Raw genomic sequence first — 14,668 nt, forward strand, 5'->3', positions numbered from 1 at the left:
CAAAGCTTGCCCATATGGTCTTTTTAAATGTCCCTCCATGTATGTATTTTGGGGGTGAAAAAGAGCCTGGGCTGCCTCATTTCAAGCCTGTCCTTGGGTCCACAGGGTGTTGAACCGCAGGCAGGTGACTCTGGGAACACGTGCTGCACAAATGTGAAAAAGCTGGAATGCCTATAGAGAGGCTGCTTGCTTGAGAGACATTGTTAGCTCTGAGCTGTCTGCTTGTCCTCAGGAATGGGTGGAATAAGGTGAGAAAATATGTGGGGAAATAAAAAAGCCAAGAAAAGGGAAAGACCGGTTTTAGAAGGCAAGTATATTGGGTTGGGAAATTGAGACTGGTTTCGGGAGCGTGGCATAGAATTCTAAGTTGCACTGTGGATATGAGCAAAAAACAAAAGAAAATAGCAACATACTTAAGGAAAAGTTAGCTATAACACTGGGCAAATACTGGTTTAAAAGGGAGACAGAAACCAATAAAAGCAAGGGACCATTTATGCAGGCAGAAAACAAAATCTCTAAGGTCTGTGCTTTTTGGTGCTTTTTTTTTTCTATAAGAAAATACAACTAAAAGAAGGCCTGAAATGCCTATGTTTTTTCAGAGCCATGGCTAGAAGTATAATACTATGTGAGTTATTTCCTTTCATATGAAAGGCTTTTATTTCCCAGAACTCAAATGCAGGAGTTTCCTTGAGTTCAGGATACGGGTTGAAGGACGCAGACCTGGGTCACCACAAGCCCACAAAACCAGAAGTTGTTCTGAACACTTGATCAGCAGACATTCATGTGCCAGTCTGCACGAAGACAGTATTTTGTTCAGCATGTATTCTTAAATCTTTCTCATTTGCCCACCCCTCAGGGAGTTATCTACATCCTTTGCCCAGCTGTGACTCCCAATGGTTAATGAAAAGGCAGTGCAAGTAGCTGAATTTTTGATGCATCATATGCCCATTTTTGCTTCCTGATCTGGCCAGGAATCAGCTGAACCATTGCAACCATGGCTCATATCACATGTTTTCGTAACAGCTGTAGGTATGTTCTCTGGTTGTAAGGCAATGGTGAAGATAAGCAAGCTGAGTAAATGTGATCCTGGCTGTGACACTGTGCTGTAGTGGCTTCTCTGACAGCTGGAAGGCTACGAACATCAACAGTGTTCCTCTGCTCTGAGACTCAGCAGGCACAGGCATGCCTTGGCACAACCCAAAAGGCTTATTCTCCACTCAGATGCAGTGGCTTTCTGATGGATGGTAGGGTCATGGAGTGTTGGCATAAAAGTGCTGCTAGTCTCCAAAAGAGTATCAAAAATAGAAAAAGAGATAATTCCCCTCTCAGCACTGCTTTCCAGGAGTGGACAAACTTGCTTAATTCTAACATGACTTCCCCACCCCAATGCATCTCTTAAATTAGTATACATTTAATTTTTCTTTAAGTAGCTGCTAAGTTGTAAAATATCTTTTCCCTTTGCCACTCTCTTTGCAAGCAGGGATATTGAGTTTCAAGCCTGGATAAAGTAGATGTTTTCAAAACATCCATTCTGGCTGGCAGTGTCATAAATGACATGGGCAGAGACATCAGTCACTGCTCCAAGAGGAACACAGGAGCGTTCTGTCTGTCCTGTGCTTCTCATTCCCTTCCAGTACTCTACTGAGCCATGAAACAGCTCCCTGAGAGAACTGCTCGGAGTCCCATTGCTTACAACTTTGAGCAGCTGAACCAAGGAAAGTGATAAGAGACCAAAGAGAAAGGACACAAGAAGGACACCTTCTTACAGCTTTCTTCCAGGGCTGAGCTAAGTGAGCTGATAGGTTGGCTTCATCTTGACGGTTTGAGTTTCTACAGACCTAATCTGACAAACTAAAGGAATGACCGTTGGTTCCTCCTCCCTTCTGCTAGTCCCACAATTTGAGCATCTCTCCAAGGGGAAAGGAGGCACAACAAATCTAACCATCACTTCCTCACACCATCAGGAGTCCTCTATGAGAACTGATCTCCCGCCCAGCACAAGCAACTGATCCTGTGGCTGAAAACTCGAGCAGTGGTTCTGAGGGGGCGTTTAACTGCTGAACTACTGGCTGCTTAGGACAAGGTCCCAGCAGGGAAGGACTGAAATACCTCGAAAGAAAATCCTAGCTCTGGGAGGTCCGAATGTCTTCTTGCATGCTTTCTCTTGCTCTCTGCTGGCTTCCAACCTTCCCAGTCTTTGCTGCTTGATACTCAGATAGCTGAGTTCTGCATTCACTCCCTTTTCAGAGCACAGAGAGCTGGTGAAGCTGTTTGATTTCGATGTGGTAGGTGAGATAAGATTTTTCCCCCCTGCCCTCTTCTTTTTCTCCCTGTGCAGCTCCTGTCCTTGCAGTTCTCAGGACTTGACTAGCAGAGTTTTTAAATGAAGTGAAAGTCTTAATGTGAGGTGAATCCCAAGACCACAAACAGTTTGGACTTCAAACAGTGAGAAAATTGGCGCCGAATGATTCCGCACACAAAGCAGAAAACTTTCATTTCCTGCAGGCAGGATGGAATTGACTGTTATATTAAGACTTCAGAAGGAGCACTGCCCCGGAGTAATTTCACTGCTGTCAGGCAGTGTTGACATCTAGATTAACCTCTGTGCAGTGAATTTTACAGCAAAGCTCATTGTAATGCATGTGGGGTATCTCCTGTAAAGCCCATGGTGTCCCACCCTTCTGCATGGGAGAAAGGGTCGGGGAGCAGCCGCTATCATTTTTGACCCCAGCAGAGCGTGACTCTAACCTCATCCAGGCCAGTTCTGCTGAAACTGATTTTCTACCATGCTAAAGTGACAGTAGCTCCAGCCCGGTTGGTTTGTTTTTTTTTTTTAAATTCCCCAAAGAGGTTTGCATCACAAGGCTGACATTTTTTGCCAGTGACAAACAGCTCCCTTCACATATCCACCCAGCAACACAGTCCTAATTAAAAGGCAGTAGTTAACCAGTGGCAATTAGCTGCTTACACTGATTAACTCCAACACATACAATCCCCATACACAAAGCTCTGATCAGATGTGATCCAGGACTAAATGGCAGTCAAACTCCCAGCTGATGTGAGACAACGGCATCCAATTCTACCCACCAGCCCACAGGCACACTACTAACTCTGCCTACCAAGCCAAAACTGCATGAATTAAAGAAATTCTCACAGTTCACTCAGTGCAAGTCAGAGGACATTTCAAAAGAAGTCTCTTGTCTCCTGAACTCAATGCTCCTGCTGTAAAGTTGGAAGCGTAGGCCAGACCCAAAGCCCTTTAGTCTTTTGCTGTAAGAGTAGGTCGAGCAGCAAGAGTTCCCAGGCAGGAGCACAACAACTTCACTTTTGTATGGGTAGAGCTAATCCTGTCTGGGGTTCTCAAGAAGCATCTCTGAGATGCACTTCTTTGTAAAAAAGACCACTGGCACCTACAAGAAAAAATGGAAGAGGAAAGGAAGTTTTTTTTGGTGTGTTTTTGCCACGCCTTCTTATTCATACACTTATTTTCATATTCAGACATTGCTCTGCAATCATCTGCAGGAGATTCGAGGTGCTGAGCAGATTAGGCACTAGCCCTAAGGGCAAAATCTCAACAGCATTTCTGGAAATCTCTTTCAGAGCCCACCTATCCTCTCACTCACAGCTCTTCACAGGAAGCTTACTGTTATTGCCAAAGGCTTTGGATAGCCTATGAAGAGGGGACATGCCCGTAGTTTCCCCTCATCTTCAGATGGAGTTGTGTGTCCCTGGCATTTCTGTAATCAGGCCCATCAGGAAGATTTCTTCAAACTAATATTTATTACACCCAATCAGTATACAGCTGAAAAGGCTACCCAAGGTTATAGAGAAGGTCAAGCTGTTGCTTTGGACTGAAATTTGCTTTGGAAGGAATTTGATGGACCAATTTAACCACCACAGCACATCAAAACCTGGTGGCTTCATTTAAAAAGTAATCAGTATTGTATTTCGCTTTAGACATCCGTGCATTAGTGTTCTGCAAATATGATTTCCTCTTTGTTTGCATTATTGATGCCATAAAATGTCAGACACATTAAAGAAAAAAAAAAAAAAAGAGGCCAACCTTTGGGGTTTGGAATGATTCTGGCTGAATTGTAGTTGGGTTACTTTCCTTTTTATTTCCCATGGTAGTGATGCACTGTTACTCATTCTGCTATTGCTTTACAAAGAGTTCTCTGTAAGTGTATTTATTCAGCCAACCATATTTCAGGAAACACATAACCTTGATATTTTTTTGCTGCATGTGGCAGTGCGTGTATGTGTGTTCGTGGGGGGAAAGGGAGGTGGAGCTTTTTACAAGAGCCCTCCCATGTCTGGTAGTATGTTGGCTTTGTGCAATGCTGTGTGGATCCCTTCTGCTCAGATGGCTGGTTTGGTTTAATCTCAAGAACTGACTTTTGTGATCAGGATTTGAGGTCTTCTGCTTTTGCACTGCCCAGAATCTGTCATCTGCTTTCACCATTCAGCAGCCATCTGCTATCCACAACAGTTCCTAGATGTCTATGCCACAGAGATTACACAGCACTTGAGTCTCAGGCATGTGATACAGAGTTACAGTACCGCAGTCTAAGGAAGGGACTCAACTAGGACATAGACTGCAAGGTCATCTGTTCACATACCAGGCCCTTGCCAGCTTCGTACAGCAAGAAACCCCCCGCTTTTCGTGAGCACCTAATTCAGTGTCTTTCTCCCCCATTTTCATCAGGGGCAAAGATAGTGAAAGTGACAGAACTGAAAAATTATTTTCCCCAACATGAGCGATCCAGTTTCTTTTTAAACTCAGATATTTAAGATGCCATGCAGCAGTACCTATAAATATGCCTTGAAATGTTGAATGAGCACAAAGAGTCTATTTGATTTTGTTTTTATGCCTGTAATTTCTCTCACCAAGAATTCAGCTGTTACTCAGCTCCCAGCAGGTTGTTCTGATTGCTGGAGAGATGGTTGGGATTGATTCCGGCTGTGACCTGTTCTAGTCCAGCCTCATTCTTATGTAGCTAGATTGAGACAATAGAAATAATCAGCAAGGGACTGAATTGTTGTTCCTGTATAACTAAACCTTCTTGTGCAACACCAGACTAAACCTTAAAGGGGCTGAAAACCCACAACTTTGTCTGAAGTCCGTAAAGGCTGTGGATACTGAGAGGCGCTGAAGATTACTATCACGTTAGGAACAGAACGGCAGGAAAGAGGAAGAGAAATGCTACAAGAAAAAACTAAACATTATATCAGAAGAGACATTGGTTGGTTTATAATACAAGAAAACCCACTGCTGTACATGAGAAAAGGCTCAGAATATTCACCCTGGCAACCACAAACATTGGCCATCAGGACAGGAGCAGCTCTCCAGCCTACAAACCTCCTCTCACTTTTAATTTCCTTTTTCTCCTCCTTCTACTAATACAGAACAAATCCTGCCTTACGGATCTCTTGAAAAACTGAAATTAAGGTAAGAGGCGAATTTAGGAGAGGAAGAGAGAGACCCGACCCTGCTGGGTGATACAACAGCTTTGTAGCTCAGTTCCTTCTAGCAATCTTCTTTCTTTACAACACTATTTAGTGCAAGTACTGTTCACAATGAGGATAAACCAGTTCAGTGCCCGAGAATAATAACAAAAAAGGCTCCCGGGGAGCTGGCGGTTTCAGCGGCCCCGCGGCCGTCGGGAGCCGCGTCCCCGCGGATCAGCACCGCGGACAGCGGCACCGCCCGCCCGCTCCGCCGGGAGCTCCGCTTCGAGGGGAGGAACTAATTTTACCTGCCTGCTAATTTCATTAGCAGCATCAACCCATTCGACTTCGGCCATCCACCAAATTGACTGTTAGGAAAAGGCAAACGGACAAATCTCTTGGAAAATTCAAAGTAAGGGGCAAGTAGATGACAGCGTGGACCCTGAAAGTTATTTTGACATCAATCCATATAAAAAAAGACTCATTACTGTGCAATGGAGAGCTGTCAGGAATAGAGGCTGATAAAGATGAAGAGCCACGCAGGGAAAAGCAGGTGGCAACAGGCAAGGGTCCAAACGGAGAAGTAGTTAGATCTCACATACAAAAAAAGAGCAGGTGCTTCTGTATCCAGCTTACTCAGCCTGTATACTTGGAATTTCATCCCGCTTGGTTTTTCTGGATCACAGTGAGGTGGATGTACCCTCAAATTAGAGATTAACATATCCTGAACCTCACAATTATGGTAAGAAGCTACTGAGGAGGAGCGTGCAGACCCATTCCATCCCTGAAAAACTTACACTGAGGAAGAAAAGCCAGAAACGTGGGCCAGAAAGTTGGACTATTCCCCTCTCCTTGCTGCTTCCTAGAAGCAGTTTTCTCTGTATCCCAACTCCCCAGCTGTGATTGGCAGTTACTACTATGGGACATTTGGACTAGTGCTCAGACACAGTGAGGACTGGGAAATGCCTGAGACACAGGACCTTAAAACAAGTGACAATACTGAAAATGAGGCATTGAGGGCCAGGTTTGCGATGCTTAGGGCCATCTGGAAGTCAGAAAGGATGAGCCTGCAAGGGACAGCGAAGACGATTTGATAAGGAGCTCAGAGAGCCAATTGTGCTAAGGCAAGGGAGCAAGGAAGCCTACTGGGACATAGGGAAAGGAAGGAAATGGGCAAGAACTTAATGCCAAGTGAGAGGTCAGTGATCATGCGGGTAGTGAAAATCAGATGTGAGCTATGGTGAGGCAGAAGAGAGCCCTGGTCATGGTGGAACTATGGATGCGAGGAAGCAGTCACTACAAAATGATGCATGCTCATCTAAATGACTCCTGAGGGTTTCTCCAAACCTTTAGCCTTGCTGGGCTTCTCCCAGGCCCACCTCCTCTGCTTCAGACCCTTACAAATAACATAATATTCACTGCATTTATTCTGCTCTCTCACGGCTCTAGTTTCAGTACAAGCAGGCTAAATTGTTTTAGTTCTCCTCACCCCCTCTGCTCAGCCTCCACACCCAGCCAATTCCCTGTGTGAAGGAGAATTGACTATTTTTTTTTTTTTTCAGAACTGTCCTTTAAATTTTCAGCTAAACTGGGAGGCAATTTCTTGCATGAGAGCTTCATATAGATAGGCTTAAAGCAGAACAAAAATAAATAAATAAATACACTAAATTACTTCCCCCTCCCCCACCCTGTCTTAACGAAGTGCTATTTTACATAAGTTATTTCAGTAGAAACGAAGAATTTTTGTGCAGGCAAATGATTGACATTGATTTAGCTTTCAGTGAGTGTTGAGTGTTACAACTCCCTCTGCCTCTTCTGGGTCAGGCAAGGAGGCAAGGTTTCCCCAGGTAAAGGCTGAGGATACCCAATCTTGGGTGAAGGCTGTCTTGCAGCCTTCAGGCTGTGTTTGGGATGCTTTTCAGGGGCTGCATTGTGCACTTGCCTCTGGTGTTTCCTGCAAGACGTCTGTGTTGAAGCAGTATTGTCCCTCAGTGGCTTGTGTGGCAGTGTGATGGCCTCGGCAGAGGAAACACTGTGGTTTTCCATGCTGGCTCTCCTGCCACAAGGACAAACACCCATACTCCAGAAAACTGCCAGGCTAGACTTAACTTCCAGGAAACTACTCCTACTCCCAGCTGAACTGCCCTTCAGTGATGCAGGCAGGCTTGGCCCCCAGAAGGTGCTGGTCCACAGCTCACCCTGGCAGATGAGCTGGTACTGAGAGGAGGATGGGGCTACATCTCAGAGGAAAGACATTTTGATGGCATTTTTATTGTTACTATTATTTAAACCAGCTTATTTTAATCTCAGTTAATGTCACTGAAAGTCTGTGTGAGCAAAAAACAAATCCTCTGGTGATGTTTGCTGAATTGATTTTTTTTGACAGACTTTTTTTACCCCATGCTTCAATCCATGTTTGCTTAATTGGGGGGTTCTTTTGCATATTTTGAATCCTATTTGCCATTTTGCAACTGAATTGCCGGTTCTCAACTTTTTCCATCTAGCAGTCTCCCCTTATCCAAATCAAAACTCACCATTTTCCCCTGCTGGGAACAACCCAGGTCATCCCTCAAGGGAGAACCTGGTGAGAGCAAGGTGGTCGTGATCCCTGCCTGCCCGTCCCCACCTCTACAGACTCCAACTCAGAGGATGAGGAACCCTGATCTGGGTACTGGCCAAGACAGGGTCCCTGCTTCTCCCCTACCTGCCACATCACGTGCATTGAGCATGCTGCTACCCTAGAAGGGGACGACTGATACAGTATTAGTCAGACTTACAATAAGACTTTTTTAAATTAAGGATTTGCAGTGAGGTCAAGGGACCCTTTAAAGTGCTGAGGTATTTACCCTCCCCAGACCTTCCCTTCCTTCCTGCCCCACTTTGTCCCTTCCTCTCTCCCCAGCCTTGAAATGAAACAGAAAATTATTTTTTTAAAACTGTGTCGATAATTTATGTTTAGTATAAAGGATGATTTAATGGCATCACCAAAGGTCATTTTTTTCATCTCCGTGTTACTGCCCCAGCCACAGAGGCTGTGTGTCCCCTCTTCCCCAAAACTCCACTGCCCTCCCTTTCATTCACCTCACACATCCCTCTGTCACCACCCCACCACAGCGTACCACACACCAGAAACCTGCTTCGGGTTCAGCCAATGACCGTTGGAGAACAGAGATTTCAAACTGAAACCTCCACTCCAGACCACCACAAACCGGAAACATTTCCACCTTGAAAATAGTCAGTTGCTGCAAATGAAAGGCAGACTCATTTTCTTGAATTACGTAAGTTTTTTTTTAAAGCCTTTTATACCTATTTACATGTGTGCGTGCGTGTACCACATGTACACAGTGTTAACTGTGTGCACAGATGCACACGATTATCTCTCTCTCAAATATAAATATATTGTATGTTAAAGCTGTAAATATTCCTTGGTCATGTGTCTATGTCTTCTTCAAAGTATCATATTCTCAGTGTTATGTTAACAACTCCATTTATTGATTGATGAAACTGTGTGTAGACCTGTACCCTCCTGACATAGTTTATGTAGCTCTCTTCTCAAATAAAGTACAAAACTACCACTAGCAGGTCCTCCTCTCCTTTTTCACAGAATGACAGAATCACAGAATCTTCTAGGTTGGAAGGGACCTTAAAGATCATCTTGTCCAACCGTCAACCTAACTGACAAAAATAGACACCCACCCAACAAACAAGAAGCATCATCACTAAACCATACCTCCCAGCACTACATCAACCTGTCTTTTGAACACCTCCAGGGATGGTGCCTCAACCACCTCCCTGGGCAGCCCATTCCAATGCCTGATAACCCTTTCAGTGAAAAAATTTTTCCTAATATCCAGCCTGAACCTCCCCTGGCGCAACTTGAGGCCATTTCCTCTCGTCCTGTCGCCTGTGACTTGAGAAAAGAGACCAGCCCCCACCTCTCTACACCCTCCTTTCAGGTAGTTGTAGAGAGCAATAAGGTCTTCCCTCAGCCTCCTCTTCTCCAGGCTGAATATTTATTATAAAATATATTATATAAATAATATAAATAATATAAAATAATATAAAATATATTATAACAAAATATATTATTTTGTTCCATTCTGAACATTTAGCTTTAGTTAATAGAAGTCTATGCTGAAAATTAATGCCATTTCCAGCTATCCCAACATTGCAGGAACCTCCAGTTGATGCTTTAAGATTTGTGCATTGCTGGTCTGGCCAGCAAGTATAACGGTTGTTAATGAAATGTAATAATCTGTAAGTGAAATGTTGTCCCCACTGCAATAAATGAAGGTCTCACTATTGACCTGATTCACTCTTCCCACCTACACCCAGGTACAGCCTACACCAACCATAGCTCATTTCATCCTGGTACAGGCCACGGGAGTCCGTGCTGCTCCTCCCCTCTGCCAATGAGTCTCCACGTCATTACATCAAACAACACTCCCACCGTACAGAAAACTCTCTTTGACCTAAATGGATCCAGTCACTGCCCTGTCATGTTGTTGTCTGGAGTGCTCAGCACCTAAATTCAATTCCCCTGAGTAAATCTTGGGGCTGGGAACAAGACTCAGGATTATGGCAAAATTCACTGCTGTCACTTGCTTCCCCTTGACTCTTGACACTGGCTTCATGCTGAAATCGCAGTGACATTTACCATTGCAAGTTGGAAAAAAGCCTTTGCACAGATACACTTACTGGGCAAAACCATAAAGGTGATTTGTGAAGTAACACTTAATTTACTGCAACTGACACCAGACTCTAGCTGCCAGGAATTTGACTGACAATTTCTATTTATTTATATCCTGCTATACAATATCTGCCTTAATGTTGTAAATTTTTCTGATTGGAATTTCACAGTGTCTGCCTGGATATTTATTGATCATAAAATAATCTGCACGACCTGTTAAAGTCAAGGCAGGGAGAACAGCTGCCAGAGAAATCACCCGACAGGATCCGGGTACCAGTGCCCAGGTAACAGAAGATGCTCAGATGCTATTTTTACAGCATTATGTATTACTGAGAGCCAACCTTTTGAACTGCTTTTCTGCTGTTTCCCAAAAGCCTCTTCTGAAACGTTTCCAAGAGCCTGGTGTTGAGTTCCTACCAGCAACTCCATATGGACCCTGCAACATGCCTCATTTGCAGCTCCTCACCATTGAGAAATCCCACCTTTACAATGAAATCTGGTGTTTTCACAACTGTTCACTAAGACAGCCCACCAGGGAAATGTTTGGCTCTTTCTGCAGCAGTAAGACCACTTTTTAAAAAAAATTATTATTTTTGGCAGGCAAAGACAGAAGCATAAAATTACTGCCCACAGGGGAAAAAAATTGTGAAACTTAGTCCCAGCTGGGAGTTCCCATATTGCCCAGTGAACAGAGTCTCTTATTTCATTCACAGCTTCAACTATGCAGAATTCCAATATCTCTAATGGATTTTGCCTCCTGAGTTTGGGCTGTTTTTCTCTTTTTTTGTTTTGTTTTGTTTTTTTTTTCTTTTGTCTTGGTTAGTTGGTTTGTTTGTTTGTGGATTTGTTGGTGTTTTTTTTGGCTAAGGAAGACCATTGAACCCCTGAGGAAATTAGGAGCATGCGATCTCCTCCGGTGGGTGCACACCCAAGTTTACCTTGGTTATAGCCAAACCCACCCTTTCCCCCAGAAGTCTACCCATCCCACCCTCAGTCCAGCACACACCCACATTCTCACCAACAGCCTCCCAGCATGACACCCCTCCCAATCCAGTGCACACATATATCCCCCACTATTCCAACCCAGCACTCTTCTGCCTACTCTTGCTCTTGGTCAACAGGAGCCTGCTCTTCTCCCTGTAAATGCTGCATTAGCTATTTGTTCCTGCTGCTTTCTGAGCCCCAAAACCAGGCTGCACCCTCACTCCTCATCAAACACAGGTGCCTTTCCTTTCTTTGCATCAGAATAATAAACCAGAAACTGATGATTTGCATTTTAGCTACATTAGGTCTGGCCAGGCAGCCTGATGGACAGGGTTTACTTTTATTACTGATTTAAGGCATTTATGTGAGAGACCTTTGGAAATTCATTAAAAATACAAAAAAGAAGGAAAAAAACCCTCTCAATTTGACCAAGTTACCTAGGAGTCACCTCGTTCTGCCTCCTCCCAGTACCTGTTGCAATTTGTCTTTGCCTCTCCGAGACGATTACATGAGCATGCAGCAGCTGGTGGAGCATCTAATGGGCTGGGAATAAAACCACACCAAAATAAAGAGCAGCTGAGGCTGCCTACAACTGGGCTGTCAGTCTACGGGTACATGCCCTGGACAGGACAGCATCCCTTGTGGGAAGGTGGGCGAAGGAAGGACTGGATCTGCCCGGGGCTCCCTGTACTTCACTCCTGCCACAGACACCCTGAATCGGCTCGGGCGCACACAGTAACCTTTTCAAGCTCCATAAAACCCTTCACAAATTACCCTTTAGAAAGCAGGAAAGGCAAGCAGACCCCTGCATCCCCTCTGGGTGGAGGGAAGGGAGAGGTCCTGGCCTTCCCCCAGGTTGCAGAGAAAGCCAGACGAAAGGTTAACAGCACGATGTAATCACAAGGTAAAAGCACGGGGCGGGAGCAGGGGAAATTATTTCCTGTTGAATTGTGGCTGCTGTTATTCCCAGAGAAAAGCAGCAGGTATTCAGGAGCTTCTCATTAGCCAGCATGATTTCCATAAGGCTGTCTATTAACATTTTGTGGCCGTAATAAACACCTACATAATTAACACACAAAAAAGGAGCCCTCTCTAGGCTAACTGAAGTCGCCAGAACAAGCTGGGAGCCAGCACAGGCAGGCTGGTTCCTGCCTGGAAACTTCTGCCTGCAAAGGAATTGCTCCTTCCATACTCCTGGGACAAATTCCCTTGCAAAGAGTATAGCTGTAATATTTCTGTCCTCCTGGCTCAGTCCAGGAGGACATCTACCCCTACTTTGCAACTGGAAAAAAACTGTTACAGAGCAGGGTAGATATTGTCCCTGCAAGTCCGCCAGGGGAGATTCAGGGCACCCCAGTATTCCCTAGCCCTCTGTCATAGCTCTGAGGAGCTTTTTCCTGCTAAAAACTGACAGAGAAAGAAATCCCTTAGGAACACATGCATGATCCCATCTAGCAGACAAACCCCAGGAGCCCATACAAAGTCCCCATGGAAAGAAGATGGGGTTTATTAGAACTTGGGATTGTTTATAACCATGAAGTACTCTAGCACTTCAGGTCCACTGAGAACTGATGAATGATGGGGAGAACAGACACAGAGGTAAAACACAACGTTCCCAAAGCCTCAGTCACTGGCCTGCAATGCCTTCTCCATCCTGCTAAGGGCATTAACAGCATTTCTGAGTATAGTCCTCACAGGGAAAGCTTACAAGTGTCTGTGACTCCTCCACAGCCCTTGCCCTCTTTCCCACCAAGTGCCCAAGGGGCCACTGTGCACAGGGGATTGAGGACAATGTCATTTTGACAGGGCGGCAGGTTCACCCCCCCATTTCAGACTCCTGCTGCTAAGAATATGTGTGCCCTTTATCATAGCTTTGAAATAGAGAGAGACACTTTGGAATTCAATTAGTCAAACAGTTGCCACAGCAACAAAAACATATAAACTTAAATGACTCGCAGACACCACTTCAAATAGGAATAAATTTAATACAGCAGCTGGGAATGAAATGCATTGTACAATAAGAAAATTGTATTTTTTCTCTCCCCGATGATAGGCCTCAAGGTCTTAATGCAATATAGATTAAAAAGATATTTGGGCAGAAGGAAGCAGAATACATTGTGCTGTATGTACAATGCCTGCTTGGAGAGTGCAGCACCTAATGAGCATGTACATGTAATCACAGAGCGGCAATTCTGTTTGCAGACAGCCACAGATCAAAGATTGCTGCTAGCAAATTGACTGCTTGGTTTCACTTTCTTGCTTGGACTCTCCTCCATCTCATGAAACCTTTCCTGTCGGCCCCCACCAAGGAGAAAAACAAATCTATCCTTATTCCAAGCAGCTTCTCCATCCACTACAGTGCCAGGTCCCACCCTAGTAAAGTGAGATTTGTGGGTTTTTTTCTAGTAGCAATGCTTTGACTAAAACATAGTTCTACTACTCAAAGAAGAAATTAATTCCAAGAAACGTGAAGAAAAATTTTTCCTCTGCAGTAAAATTGCAAAAGCTTGCAACGAGATGTAGAATAGTCCTTCCAAGTGAGAGTAACCTGCAGTAATTTTGCCCATGAAAGACTGAACACAGCCCTACAGCTGTCCTTTGACTCTGAGATTCCCTGGACAGAACTACGGGTACACGGGGTGTGAGATTGCACAGAAGACAACACACGTGCAGACCGCTGGTGTTAGCACATCTTTGGTGCATCCTCAATTTAGTACATACAAACGTAACTCTTCCAACCAGAAAAGGTTTTCCCTGGATGAAAGGGACACGCAGGAGTCTTATGGTTAGTTTTCAGTAAGCAGGAATTGTCCTGAAGTTGGGCAGAAGCTAACCCCTTCCTTTCCAAAGGCACAGCAGCTGGTTTAACTCCAAACTGTGGAAGGTTGTGAGCCTCCAGCTCATCTGCCTCTTTGTTGAAGCGCCAAAGCAAGTTGCTCTCAGATCTGGATCTGCCTGGACCAGAAACTGCTAAGCAGTGTCTGGAGTCCAAAAAGGAAGTGGAGATCTAACCACTGGCTCCTTACGTACCCCTAAGAGGAAGTTACCCCATTTTCCTAAAAGGCACGTTGGAAGTCATCACCTGCACCCACAAAGCCTGGGCACCCCCTACTATCAATGGCAGCTGAGACTGCTAAAACACTGGGACACCAATACAATGTTATGAGCAACTGTATGAGATCTTTCATCTGACCAAATAGACAGCATTTATTGAGGAAATAAGATCTTTATTTCCTGTCCAGATCATGCTCATAGCACCTTCCCCTGCACTTCACAAGAACTTAAACAGGATGAATCTCACGTGCTTTGGGACCCTTTGTGCAAAGGCAACTTCTGTGGCTTAGATGTGGATTGAGGAAATGTTACAGATCTAAGTACAAGAGGGAAAAGGCAGAAAAGCACCTTTGAGAGAAACAGAATACTTTTTGCTAAGTATAAACAAACAAAAACACAGGCTGCAGCTCTAACAGAAGTTACGGGTTCCTCAAGGTAAAAAATTATCAGGGTGAGTTTTTATGGTTTGTTTTAGGTAGGAGGTCAAGAGTG

This window comes from Calidris pugnax, unplaced genomic scaffold, assembly GCF_001431845.1.
Source record: "Calidris pugnax isolate Ruff unplaced genomic scaffold, ASM143184v1 scaffold70, whole genome shotgun sequence".
NCBI classification, from domain to species: domain Eukaryota; kingdom Metazoa; phylum Chordata; class Aves; order Charadriiformes; family Scolopacidae; genus Calidris; species Calidris pugnax.